Genomic DNA, 12,321 nt, shown 5'->3' on the forward strand with positions numbered 1-12,321 from the left:
CAATATTTTAATATGGAGACAAGATTAAAATAACATATACATATTAAATTCATAATGTATTACTAATCAGTAATCAATCTTTTTTTAAGGATTCAAATGTTACTGATAAAGTTAAACAAAAAGGATGAATAATTTTCACCTCACACACTGTTTTTGATTGAAATACACTGAAATGCATCACTTTCGGTCGGTATATCACATGCTGTGTAGTCGCAGAAGTTTAAATGTTTTAACGGATACAACGCTGAAAACGGATCCGAAAATTACGTATCCGCAGATGGTCGGCACCTCACGCAGCCCCTTTCCGACTCTCTGTAGGAAATTTGGATATAAGAAGGATGTAATACTACTCTATAGCTACTCAAGATTAACATGAGATAAGAAACAGCGTGTGTTAAGTGAGCTTTAAAGGAAAACACCACAGTTTTTCAATATTTTACAATGTTCTTACCTCAGCTTAGATGAACTAATACTGTACATACATATCATTATTTTTAATGCGTGCACTTTTAATCTTTCTACGGCGCTTCTTGAATGTGTTAGCATTTAGCCTAGCCCCATTCATTCCTATGGCTCCAAACAAAAGTTTTACTTTGTGCCACCATACTTACTCATGTAACAGTCTTTAAATATTGAAAACATGGAAGTGTTTGGTGGCTTCAAAATTCATCCCTGTTTGGAGCCATAGGAATGAATGTAGCTAAATGCTAACACATTCACGAGGCGCTGTACAAAGATATACAAAGATAAGGTATGTATTAATTCGTCTAAGTTGAGGTAAAAACATAGTAAAATATTGAAAAACAGTGGTGTTTTCCTTTAAAAAAGATTTTTGCTCATTACCTCGATTTTGCGTTGCATTTAAATGCTTTAACTGACTTTCTCACAGTTTCGTTCATGTGCGCAAGTATTGAGATTCAACAGTATTGCTTCAGTCAGATTTTCGCAGGCTTTTTGAATGACTAGACAGCGCACTATAGGCGGTGACGTCGCACAAAACATGGAAATACACACAAGTATAAGACAGATAGCAAAGGAAAATAGGAGGAATGAAAGAGTTGTCTTGTTCTGTATTCCTTACCCAGCCTGCCCCCAGCAAGATGTTCAGCTGGCTGGGAAGTGTACTTAACATGGAGGAGAAGTACTTGAACTCCACCCTTATATTCTGCTTACCCCCCTTCTCCACCAGCTCTAGGGTGAGCAGTGGTCTAGGAAAGATTAATGCATCTTCAACAGCATGCATGAAATCAAATTAGTGTTTAGTCACCCCAGGATGAACCAAGCTTGCCCCAAACAACAAACTAGAGACTCAATCACTGTAAACCCTTCTCCTCCAAATGTAAAGGATGGTGTTAATTATTTGCAAATAGATAACATTCATTTAGTTTTTTTACTCGCTGTACACAAATAATATGACGGAACTGAAACGGCAACACATTCTCCTAAACAATGAGATTCTTCCATGGGAATCTGAAGGCGGGTGGTATTCTAATTCTATCATCTGCTAGAGTCTCAATATCTCATATTCTCCATAATCAAATACTCAGTTATGAGGAGAGATGATGTTGTCATGCCTTTTCCATTTCCTCGTACGGACCGAGCGCACGGGCTTCAAACAATGCCTCCCTTTCTCATTTTAGAGGCGCTTAGATTACATCACAGAGAGAAGTGTGAAGGCGCTACTCATAACAATGTCACATTGCATTAAGTCTCCCGTGCCACTTGTGGGCCTCAATCAAATTTCAGCTGACTCCACCTATCTGTGACTACGATTGGATTTGCTCAGAGGCGACGGGGATTATGGCCACTTCTGCGTATATATATTCCACTTTCTCCAATCTAGCATTTGATCATGCGATGGAGCTCTTGGGGAATAAGCCGGTTCAGATAGCTTTGGTGTGTAATAACCTGTGGGGATTGAAGATGGAGTGAATGACAGGGCCAGAGTGTTCAAATAGGCAATATTACAGGGACAAGTCCCAAAGTGAAACACTGGAAGCAGACAATGATCCCTTTTATTGAGGGAAGTCATGCTTCCTTAGATAAAGGTCAAAGGGGTCGGACATAAGTATGTGAGAATGTCCATGTGTGTATATGTGGACGGTGTGCCTAAAAACAGCTATTGTATGAGAACTGCATTGAGTTATTCTGGCTTTGCTTCAGGCTTACCAGTGACATCAATGAAACTAGGAAATGTTTAGCCCCAGAGGATTGGTTTGGAAAGTTTGGGGGTCAACAGCAGATTTAGTGACAACCATTCTTCTCTTTTGGAGACTGATGGTTCTATGCACACAGATTGCTCAAAATCAAACATATTCTCAGTCCGCAATGAATCCTATCAGATTTAGGGGGCGTGTACATCAAATCATTTAAATGTGGCTAAAAACTGTGGTGCTTGCCAGCGTTTTTTCAGCTAAGCGCTTTGGTTGCTATAATACTTCTGCTTTGTTTATCAGTCGTTGAAAAATGTGCCGGTTGGTTGTTCTGATATTTGTCTCGCCCCTCATTCACTGTGATTGGACGGCTGAGTAAAAAGTGACATTGATAAACTGAGTGTTCCACCCAAATGTAATCATTTTTAACTCTGATCGCTCAGCACAAGGTGCGGAAAAATGTTCAGCGCCGACAAAACCTGCCAGTTTTTTCCATTGGAAGCAATTGAAAACATGCGACGATCGCAGTCGTAAATGCCTTTGTGTACACGCCCCCTTAATCCCACAACACAGTAGTGGAGATAAATAACATCAGGTTCTAAGAGTGCATTGTTTTAAAGGGGACATATCATTAAAATCTGACTTTTTCCATGTTTAAGTGCTATAATTGGGTCCTAAGTGCTTCTATCAACCTAGAAAATGTGAATAATATCAACCCAGTAACTTAGTTTTGGCAAACCATTCTCTGCAAACGTGAAAAATTAGGTCATTGAAATTTGGCTCCCCTTGTGATGTCAGAAGGTGGTAATACCGCCCCTTAATCTGTACTATCAAACCACGACACTGCCATTTAGTACAGAGATCAGCTCATTTGCATTTTAAAGGACACACCCAAAACGGCACACTTTTGCTCACACCTACAAAGTGGCAATTTTAACATTAAAAATATAAAAATTATCTATATGGTAATTTGTGCTAAAACATCACATATATACTCTGGAGACTTTTTTATTTTACATCTTAAAAAAGTCTTATGAAATGTCCCCTTTAACACATATATAGAAGGCTGTTTTATCCGAGACAGACCACTAACATGCTGCAGTTACATGTAACACAAGGCTAGCTGAAAGAAAGTAGCAAAGTAGCGTCTGTGACAATTACAAAGTGCTGCGGCATAGTGTTATGCATAGCTCGAGTTAGATAGAGAAAAAGCAGGTGATCCGTCTTAAGCTTGCCTGTAGAGAGTTTGCAGGTGGCAGGCTAACAAAGACAGATTAGGATCCTGAAGGTATGGCTTTAAGATGGACATCCTCAAAGATAAGATAGTTACCCCACCTGAAAGCACACGAACATGATTTAACGCGGCTAATGTTTTATACTGTACCATGGGTATTCAAAGGGGGTCTGGGACCTTGGGGGTCCGTGATTGTATTACCAAGGGTCCTCCATATATTGTTTGAATGTAAAAAAGTTATTAGGCATAAAAATGGATTTATAATAATAATAAATTCAAACTTAAAGTGCATAACATTCCCATAACAAAATCTATTCATTTAACTTCAAGGAAAACAAATTTACTATGTTCTTACCTCAACTTAGGTGAATTAATACATACCTATCTTTTTTCAATGCGTGCACTTTTGACCTTTGTGCAGCGCTTCTTGAATGTGTTGGCATTTGGCCTAGCCCCATTCGTTCCTTGGCTTCAAACTAAAGTTTTCCTTTGTGCCACCATACTTACTCATGTAAATACTCATGTAACAGTCTTTAAATAGGAAAAATATGGAAGTGTTTGATGGCTTCTAAATTCACCCGTTTGGATCTTAATGAATGAATGACGCTAGGCTAAATGCTAACACATTCATGACACGCTGTACAAAGATTAAGTGCACACATTGAAAAAAGATAGGTGCGTATTAATTTGTCTAAGCTGAGGTAAGTACATAGTAAAATATTGAAAAACAGTCGTGTTTTCCTTTAAAGGAGCATGTGTGGATTTTTAGCAGCATCTAGTGGTGAGTTGCAACCAACGACTCAGTCCAAAGCTCACCCCTCCCTTTCGAAATGCATAGTGAAACTACGGTAGCCGTCGAAGGACAAACACGTCATCGTCTGAGACAACGTAGTGACAAAACACACTTTATAGAACAGTTTGTCCGTTTAGGGCTACTGTAGAAACATGACGGCAACTTCCATGTAAGGGTACCCACAGTGTATGTACAAAAAATGGCTTATTCTAAGGTAATAAAACAATACAGTTCATTTTGTAAGGTCTTTAAATACCACTTATAATATAGTTATGTGTATTATATTGCATTTCTTAAATCCTTTTAAATGTTACACAATGCACCTTTAAAATGTTATATAGTATGCCAAAAATACTTTTTAAGATTTTGTAACATAACCATCATAATCAAGTATGTGTTAAAATAATAATTAAGACTGGCGGTCCCTGCTCCTCCTCTTTATCCATTAAAGAGACAAACCGCTTTTTTGAAAATAAGCTCATTTTCCAGCTCCCCTAGAGTTTTGGAATCCATTTAGCTGATCTTTGGGTGTGGCCAAAAGGGTACCACTTTTAGCATAGCTTAGCATAATCCATTGAATCTGATTAGACCATTAGCATCACGCTCAAAAATAACCAAAGAGTTTCGATATTTTTCCTATTTAAAACTTGACTCTTCTGTAGTTGGGTGATTCTCACGAAAACTTGGTTTTAAACATGTCAAGCATGAAAATGTAAAAATTGCTTAAATTTACTTTTTTTCCCACCAGACATTGAAAAACAAAGTCTGGAGTAAATGGGAACATTAATTTAAAAACTTTTACTTATCATTTAACACTTTTTATAACATAATTAAAAAAATTAGTCTTAAAAAATCTCATTACCGCAACAGTCAGAAAACATCAACACTGACATATTTTCAAAATGACATGACAAACCTGTAAGAACATAATTTGGAGATTCTGCACATGCATTTAAAATCAAAGAATTATGCTTCTATTAATTAAATTAACATTTAATAAGCATCTGTTGCGTTAATGATAATCAAAATGTTGTGTAAGCATTCTGACAAGACTAATATTTCAAATTAACTGTAAAAAAATGATCTTACCTGGTAGCCATCTTGAAGTAACTGGTCCATGTGCTTGGTCACTCAAAATCAAACTTTATTAAAATTCTGTATGTGTGCTTAAACTGTTCTCAAAAAGTGTTGCGGAGGATGAGAACATCAGGCATGGGCACATCATTTTCCTAATTTTTCTTCATTATTATTATACATGAATATTCAGTAAATATTTTTTCTGTCATCTAAAGTAGTCTAGCAAAACATCCATTTATTTTTTTCATAATATTTTTGTGTTAATTTGATTAAATTACAACATAACGCATGTTCAAACACAGCCGGACACATTGTGGTAATGAGAATTTCAGCAGAAAATGAGAGAAAATTTCCAATTATAAATTATTATGTTGAAATCACACATTGTGCAAGGTAGAACACAGTATTGTGTTAATTCTGATGCTTTTTAATGTTACTATATTACACATTTTAAAGCTAAAATCATTAGTGCCGTGGTGTTTCAATGGTTTCGTGAGAATCACCCAGTTACATTGTGTACTAAGACCGACGGAAAATCAAAAGGTGCGATTTTCAAGGCCAATATGGCTAGGAACCATATTCTCATTCCGGCGTAATAATCAAGAAAATTTGCTGCCGTAACATGGCTGCAGCAGGCGCAATGATATAACGCAGCACCCGAAAATAGTCCCCAGCAAGGTAACTTTCAATGTAACTTAGTACCAATTATCTTATCCATGATGGTGTATGAATTCATTTTGATGTTGAATGCTAATACTTTGTCTGTTAGAAACATAATATTGAATATTATGGGTATTATGATGCCCAAAATTGGTTAAAATCAGCAGTGCTTGTAAAGCCATTTAAGAAGTGCCCTCTGCTTGAAGGGTGAGTAATACTTGAAATGCAGGATGTTTCCTCTACTGCCAAAGCTTTTCAGAAGAGCACACATCCCTCACAGGAGGTTCTCTTCACCGTATTGACTGGGGATAAGTTTGTCACTGGATCCGGATTAAAGTCTTAGGCCTATCTGTAAAATGAAGGTGGGGGAGTATAGGAGGAAGGGCAGATGGTTTGTTTACCTGGCTGCTGTGTACTGATGGAAAGTGGTGGATGAGAGGAAAAACTATAGGACTCCTGCTCCAATGTCACCTCCAGATTGGACATCTCAGCCGAGACCGATAACACAGGCGGTGCTCTTAATTAATCATCAACGCCATATCGATGTGTCAATAAGCCCTCACTCGTCAGCTCACCGGCCACCCTGCATTTAAACGTGTAAGCCCTGGAGTTCTAATTTGGCTTCTCTCATGATGCTCCGTGCGCCATCCAATGCCGTGTCACTCTTGCAAAGCTCTTATGCCGGTGATTCTCACGAAATCCAGACTTAGGTGTCCAGCATCAAAAAAAAAAAAAAAAAATTGCACATATAAGATTAAGGTCTGAACTTACTATAACCATTATTTTTAGAGGATTTAAAAAAATATTTCCTATAAAATTATTTACATTTTTTAGATGATAGATAAAAATTATCATTACCGCAACACGATATTACATTAAATATATGCATTTACAAACTCATGTTTCAGTAATGAGAACTAAAAAGTTGTCTAGGTACTATGACAAACAAAATTTTAACTTTTATCTGGAGAGAAAAATAAGAACTGCTTACCTGGTAGCCATCTTGAGTGTCGCAGTCAATTATGTCCCTTCCAACAATTTGTTTTTGGAAAATGTTAGTTCATTGAGGGCTTAAACAATGATTGAAAATTGTTGCGGAGGATGAGAAAATTTTTCTAAGACACATATTCCTTATTATTGTCTCTACATTTACCAATGATCGCCAAATACCACATGTTTCTTTACTGTAAATGTTTATAGTATAACATGCACTGAAGCTTTTTATTTTTTAGCTTTTTTAATTATAAATATTTCCATGTCAAAGACCCAAAATCCTGTCATGGACACGTTGCGGTAATGAAAATGTTCCCCTTAAATGTGGAAAAACAACAAAATTGGTTTGTATGATGTCATTTGAAATCATGTGCAAAATATGTGAAGAGATGTTTGTAACTGTATCCTTCTTATTTTGATACTCTTACCCTGCATTTCCTTTTTTATCAAAATGTTTCATGACACCTCATAAGTCTAATTTCGCAAGAATCACCCATGCGCTTTTACACTCCTCAGATTGTTGCGATGAAGGACAACAGTATCCATTCCTGTCTGTAAAAACAAAAGCGTCTTATCAAATCCAGAATAGAGAGGAAAGAGATGTTTTTAAGTAAGTAAACACTACAGGGCAGGTGTCTAACCTGTAAATTTGCGAGTACAACCAATAAAATATTACATAATAACAGCATGGGTCTGTTTACCTTTGTAACCCCGCATGTCCGCACCATGCATTTAAACCTTTTCAAAGCCTATTTTAAAAAAGACTGTCTGTTTGGTGCTAATACAGATCAAACGTTACCAATGTCTCTGTTCTTACCAAATGCAAATGCGCTTTGCCCCCAAACCCAATGAATAGTAAATGGACGAAACATACCGGCGGTGCTTGCATGCAGATCACCTGCCCAAAGATGTGAGCCTAATTATTATTCATGTTTACAAACTTTCATCTCCCGAGGACGGCCCAGCCTGCGACGGCGCATACGTAATGAGCAAACAGAACATGCTCGTCACGTGGACTACAGACATGCATTTATTCATGTTACCCACACACATTCACTTACAAAACACACAGCGCTTCTGGTGTCTCAAGGGACCAGGCATTTATGAAGACGCCAGTTCGATGGCATTATGGAAGCACTACAGAATCTTGGCCGCAGCTCCCCTCAGGATAACCAGTGTCCCGTCCCACTCCTGCAATGCCTGTCTCCACAAGCCTTAGGGGAAAAACAGGAAGAGGTTTTTGCTGTCACGCTCTTTCGCTGCATCCCAGCATAGAAAGACTTGCGGATTCTCAGGCCAGGTGGACGACAGCAAGCAGCCTGTTGAAACATGGTGTGTGTGTATGCGGTGAAATACATTATGGAAAAAGACAATGAAAACCCTAAGGTTGATACGAGTGAGAGCTATTCCACTGGCCGCAGGTTTTCTGTGGACTATCGATTGAGTATGCTTAAACCCTGGGGCAGACTATTTTTCTTCAGATCCGCTTTTGTGTGTGCGCGCATCTGTGCTTTTCTGTCTTAGTGAATTTGCAGGGCAAAATTTTTCATAAACCATCTTCAAATGCCTCTCATTAACTTCGTGCCACAGCGGCTGTGGTTAACAGAGCTCATGCTTTGAAATGCAGCGCTGTAATTTTAAACTTAAATGTTTTATATTATTTTAATTCACCAGAGCTTCCAGCTCTTCAGCAATTACAGCAAACTGAGTACAGCAACATAAGTCAGTGGTAGTAAAATGTAAGAGGTAGTACGAAGTAAGTTTAGTGTGTTGTATTTGATGTATCCTTACTAATACTCACAATTACATGTAATATTGTAACTAAGATCGCATTGAGGTTTAAGTGTTAAAGCCAACATAAAACTTTGTTATGAGATAAAAAACATATGAAGCTCATATGTGACCCTGGACCACAAAACCAGTAATATTTTTTTAAATTGAGATTTATACATCACCTGAAAGTTGGATAAATAAGCTTTCCATTGATTAGGATAAGACAATACTTGGCCGATATACAACTATTTGAAAATCTGAAGGTGCAAAAAAAAAAAAAAAATTGAAAAAATCACATTTAAAGATGTCTAAATTAAGTCCTTAGCAACTGCATCAAAATAAAGTGATAAAATAAAGTGTTTATATATTTGAAGAGTTTCGTTTCAAAACGAGAGAAATCCATTTTTTAACATTTTTGTCAAAACATGTTTATTATTATGTTATCATGTTATTATTTTGTTTTATGGTACTTAGCTGTATTTTTTTAAGTTTTAAAGGTTTAAATCAAAACAAACCAACTGCAGTTGAATTGAAATTAATTGGAATGCACAACCAAAAAACGAGATTTCAGAACAATAAAAAAAACGGTGGTTATCTCGTTTTGCAACGAAACTCTTCATTTACAGTAAGAAATTTCATTTTACAATTGTTATATAATATCATAATGATTTTTGGCGTAAGTGAAAAATCAATAATTTTGATCCATACAATGTAGCCTATTATTGGCTATTGCTACAAATTTACTTAAAAGGTCACGTTCTTCCTGATACCATTTTTTAAACCCTAGTTAGTGTGTAATGTTGCTATAATAGCATAAATAATACCTGTAAAATGATAAAGCTCAAAGTTCACTGCCAGGCGATATATTTTCTTCAATAGAATTCCTCTTTAAAAGCCTACAACGGACTACAGCCCTCTATTTCCTGCTTTAATGACGTCAGTAAAACAGTTCGTTGACTAAACTCCGCCCACAGAAATACGTCAGTCACCAGCTTTGGCTCAAATGGCTCTGCTAAGCTAAGCTGCTATCGAATCACAGCACACTAAACAAACTTCACAATCAGAACTCGAAACGTATTTCTGAAGGAGGGACTTCACATAACAAGGAAGACATCAGCCTGTTTTGAGGACAGTGAAATCAACGTTATACAGATAAGTAAATTGTGTGAAAAATACCACATTTTTCTACACATGAAACATTAACACATGTTATATTGCTGGCTTTAAACACAATCAAAGCTTCAAAATCACAGAAAGAACGGGACCGTTAAGACAAGTTGTGGTCTAGGAAAACATATTTATAACATGCACTTTGATGTTATGAGCATTCAAATAATTATTTTCACCCAAAAGTATGTAACTAATTATTGTCAGGGATGGGAAGCATTTTTGATACATGCATTTCAAATACAAAATAGTATTTTGTAATTTGTATTTGATAGGGTTGATGAAAATGCCTTCGTATTTTGTATCAAAATACTTTAGTGTTTTGTATTTTTAAAATACTGTAAAATAGTTTGTAAGAAGTCTACATGATGACATCATAGAAATACCTACTGAGAAGTTTGCCCACTCCCAGACCAGAAAATGTATCCATATTAAAGAGCACCTATTGTCCGATTCACGTTTTTACATATCCTTTGGTGTGTGTATTAGGCCGGTGACACATTGGATGCGTGGCGTAAGCGTCTCAGCTGCGTGGCGTGTCCGTTTTTTATTCGGCTCCCATGTTAACAGGTTAAAGCTTGCAGACTGCCTGCGTGAGACGCGCGGAAAACGCGTGCTTGCTAGAAACAGAACCAATGCCTATTTTTCACGCGAGACGCAAGCGTGTTGGAAGCGTTTCCAGGCAAAATTGAATAGGAAAATATCTTTATGTCATTTTGTACACAAATACATTTAAATGAATGACATTTTGATGTTTGAAAGTCTATAGATTGACATACATTCAGATATAAATGTAATCTAAAATATACATAAATAAATAATGATCGATTTTCAAATATGCACCTGTCAAACATAGTCCATTTTGCCATCAATACTTTTGAATGTCTCCTTTATCAGCTTTATATTTATGCTTAACATGAAGTTGAAATTGTTCTTGTGAAGACAAGAGCCTGGTCTGTCGGCGGGTTCCCTCCATGTCACCTACAGCAGCAGCAGCGCACTGGCTTCGAGTCAAACACGGTTCTGGTGTGTAAAGTCACAGAAAACGCGACGCAGCCGCCACGCAACTGACACACAACAGAAACGCCACAGTCACGCCACGCAGCCAGTGTGTCACCGGCCTTAGTACATGTTAACGATATGCAAAAGGTACAAACCCCAAAGTAAACAACGACGCAAGTTATCATCTCTTTTCTTGAACTACAAACACACGGATTGTAGGCAACAGTTTACTTCTTGGAATTGGTGATGTAGACAAGACCGACATAATCATCATTCCTCCCGCTTCGGACTCACAGCCTGTAAGTTAAATCCTCTTACCATTGCATCGTGAGCGAATCTTTCAAACATGGTAAGGAGCGTCACACTTCCGGCTGACGTCAGAAGTATTCAGGCCAATCACAACGTACAGATTAGCTGGCCAATCAGAGACATGGAGCTTTTCAAATTCGTGCATTTCAGGAATAAAGTAAAATCTGGAGCTACAAAAATGTATGGTATGTGGAAAAGAATGTGTTTTAACCATAAACCACGCAAAGACATTGTATTATACAAAATACACAAAATAACATTATAGGTGCACTTTAATGCTCCTTGTCAAATTCTGTTAAATTTCTGGCTAAATTTAAAATCTAAACATATTGATCATTTAATAATTGTTGAAATTATAAAATGATTGTTTTCACCTGCTATTTAAGTGTCCAATGATTTGATAAATAAATAATTAATTGCTGAGTACTGTACTCCTAGTTGAAGTAGTAGGATCATGATATTTTAGTTCGCCTGACACACAATATTATAATGATAACAATCAAATGATTAATTAGTTAGAATATAGTTGCTATTAATACAGGTGCCATTAGTTGTCGTCTTATGAATGACTTGTTTATCAGTGTTGCTAATGCAAAGTAGGCCCTTCGTTACCGGTTGCATGTCAGATTTTTGCATGACTCAATCAGAGTCAATGTAATGATGAAGCAATAGATCACATAGTCCAACTGCAAAGAAATTTCATGCTCACTTGTAAAAGTATTTTGTAGTATTTTCAAAATACAAAAATACAGTAGTTTATTTTGATACATGTTGTGGCTGCAGTACTCTGTAGTTTATTTTGATACACTTAATACTAAGGTATTTGGTATTTTCTTTCAAATACATTTTGATGTATCTTTGCCCAACCCTGATTATTGTCTTTTTCATGTTTTATTAGAGCCATCTGCTGAGGTCTGTGACCATATCAGTAGCTAAAGTAAAAGATTAATTATCAGGGGTAGAGAGGCTGGGGTCAGCATCTCTAGAGTTAAGTTGCAGTCCCCGACACAAATCACCACTCACCTTGGGCTCAAGGGTGCTTCAAGGGTTTCTTTGGATGACAGAGTGATACTAGGTTGAATCCCTAGGAACCATCTGGAAACCGCTGTTGCAGTTTTAGCCTATGACTATAAAAATAAAAATATGTTAAGAATAAATGA

At 36.9% G+C, this 12,321-nt stretch overlaps 2 long non-coding RNA genes across 3 annotated transcripts in view; both read right to left on the reverse strand.

The window, feature by feature from the left end:
* The window catches only part of LOC141369312 (uncharacterized), a 131,886-nt gene extending 125,267 nt beyond the window's left edge, over positions 1-6,619 (reverse strand). Inside the window, exon 1 of the long non-coding RNA XR_012372948.1 lies at positions 6,319-6,619. This is a non-coding gene — a long non-coding RNA (uncharacterized lncRNA). The remainder of the gene's footprint in view (positions 1-6,318) is intronic.
* Positions 6,620-6,748: 129 nt separating this feature from the next.
* Positions 6,749-12,321, reverse strand: part of LOC129431495 (uncharacterized) — a 41,152-nt gene continuing 35,579 nt past the window's right edge. For both annotated transcript variants that reach the window (XR_012372947.1, XR_008639844.2), the window contains 3 exons: positions 12,185-12,288; positions 7,972-8,229; positions 6,749-7,462 (listed from right to left, as the gene is read on the reverse strand). This is a non-coding gene — a long non-coding RNA (uncharacterized lncRNA). The remainder of the gene's footprint in view (positions 7,463-7,971; positions 8,230-12,184; positions 12,289-12,321) is intronic.

This window comes from Misgurnus anguillicaudatus, chromosome 13 (assembly GCF_027580225.2).
Source record: "Misgurnus anguillicaudatus chromosome 13, ASM2758022v2, whole genome shotgun sequence".
Classification (NCBI taxonomy): domain Eukaryota; kingdom Metazoa; phylum Chordata; class Actinopteri; order Cypriniformes; family Cobitidae; genus Misgurnus; species Misgurnus anguillicaudatus.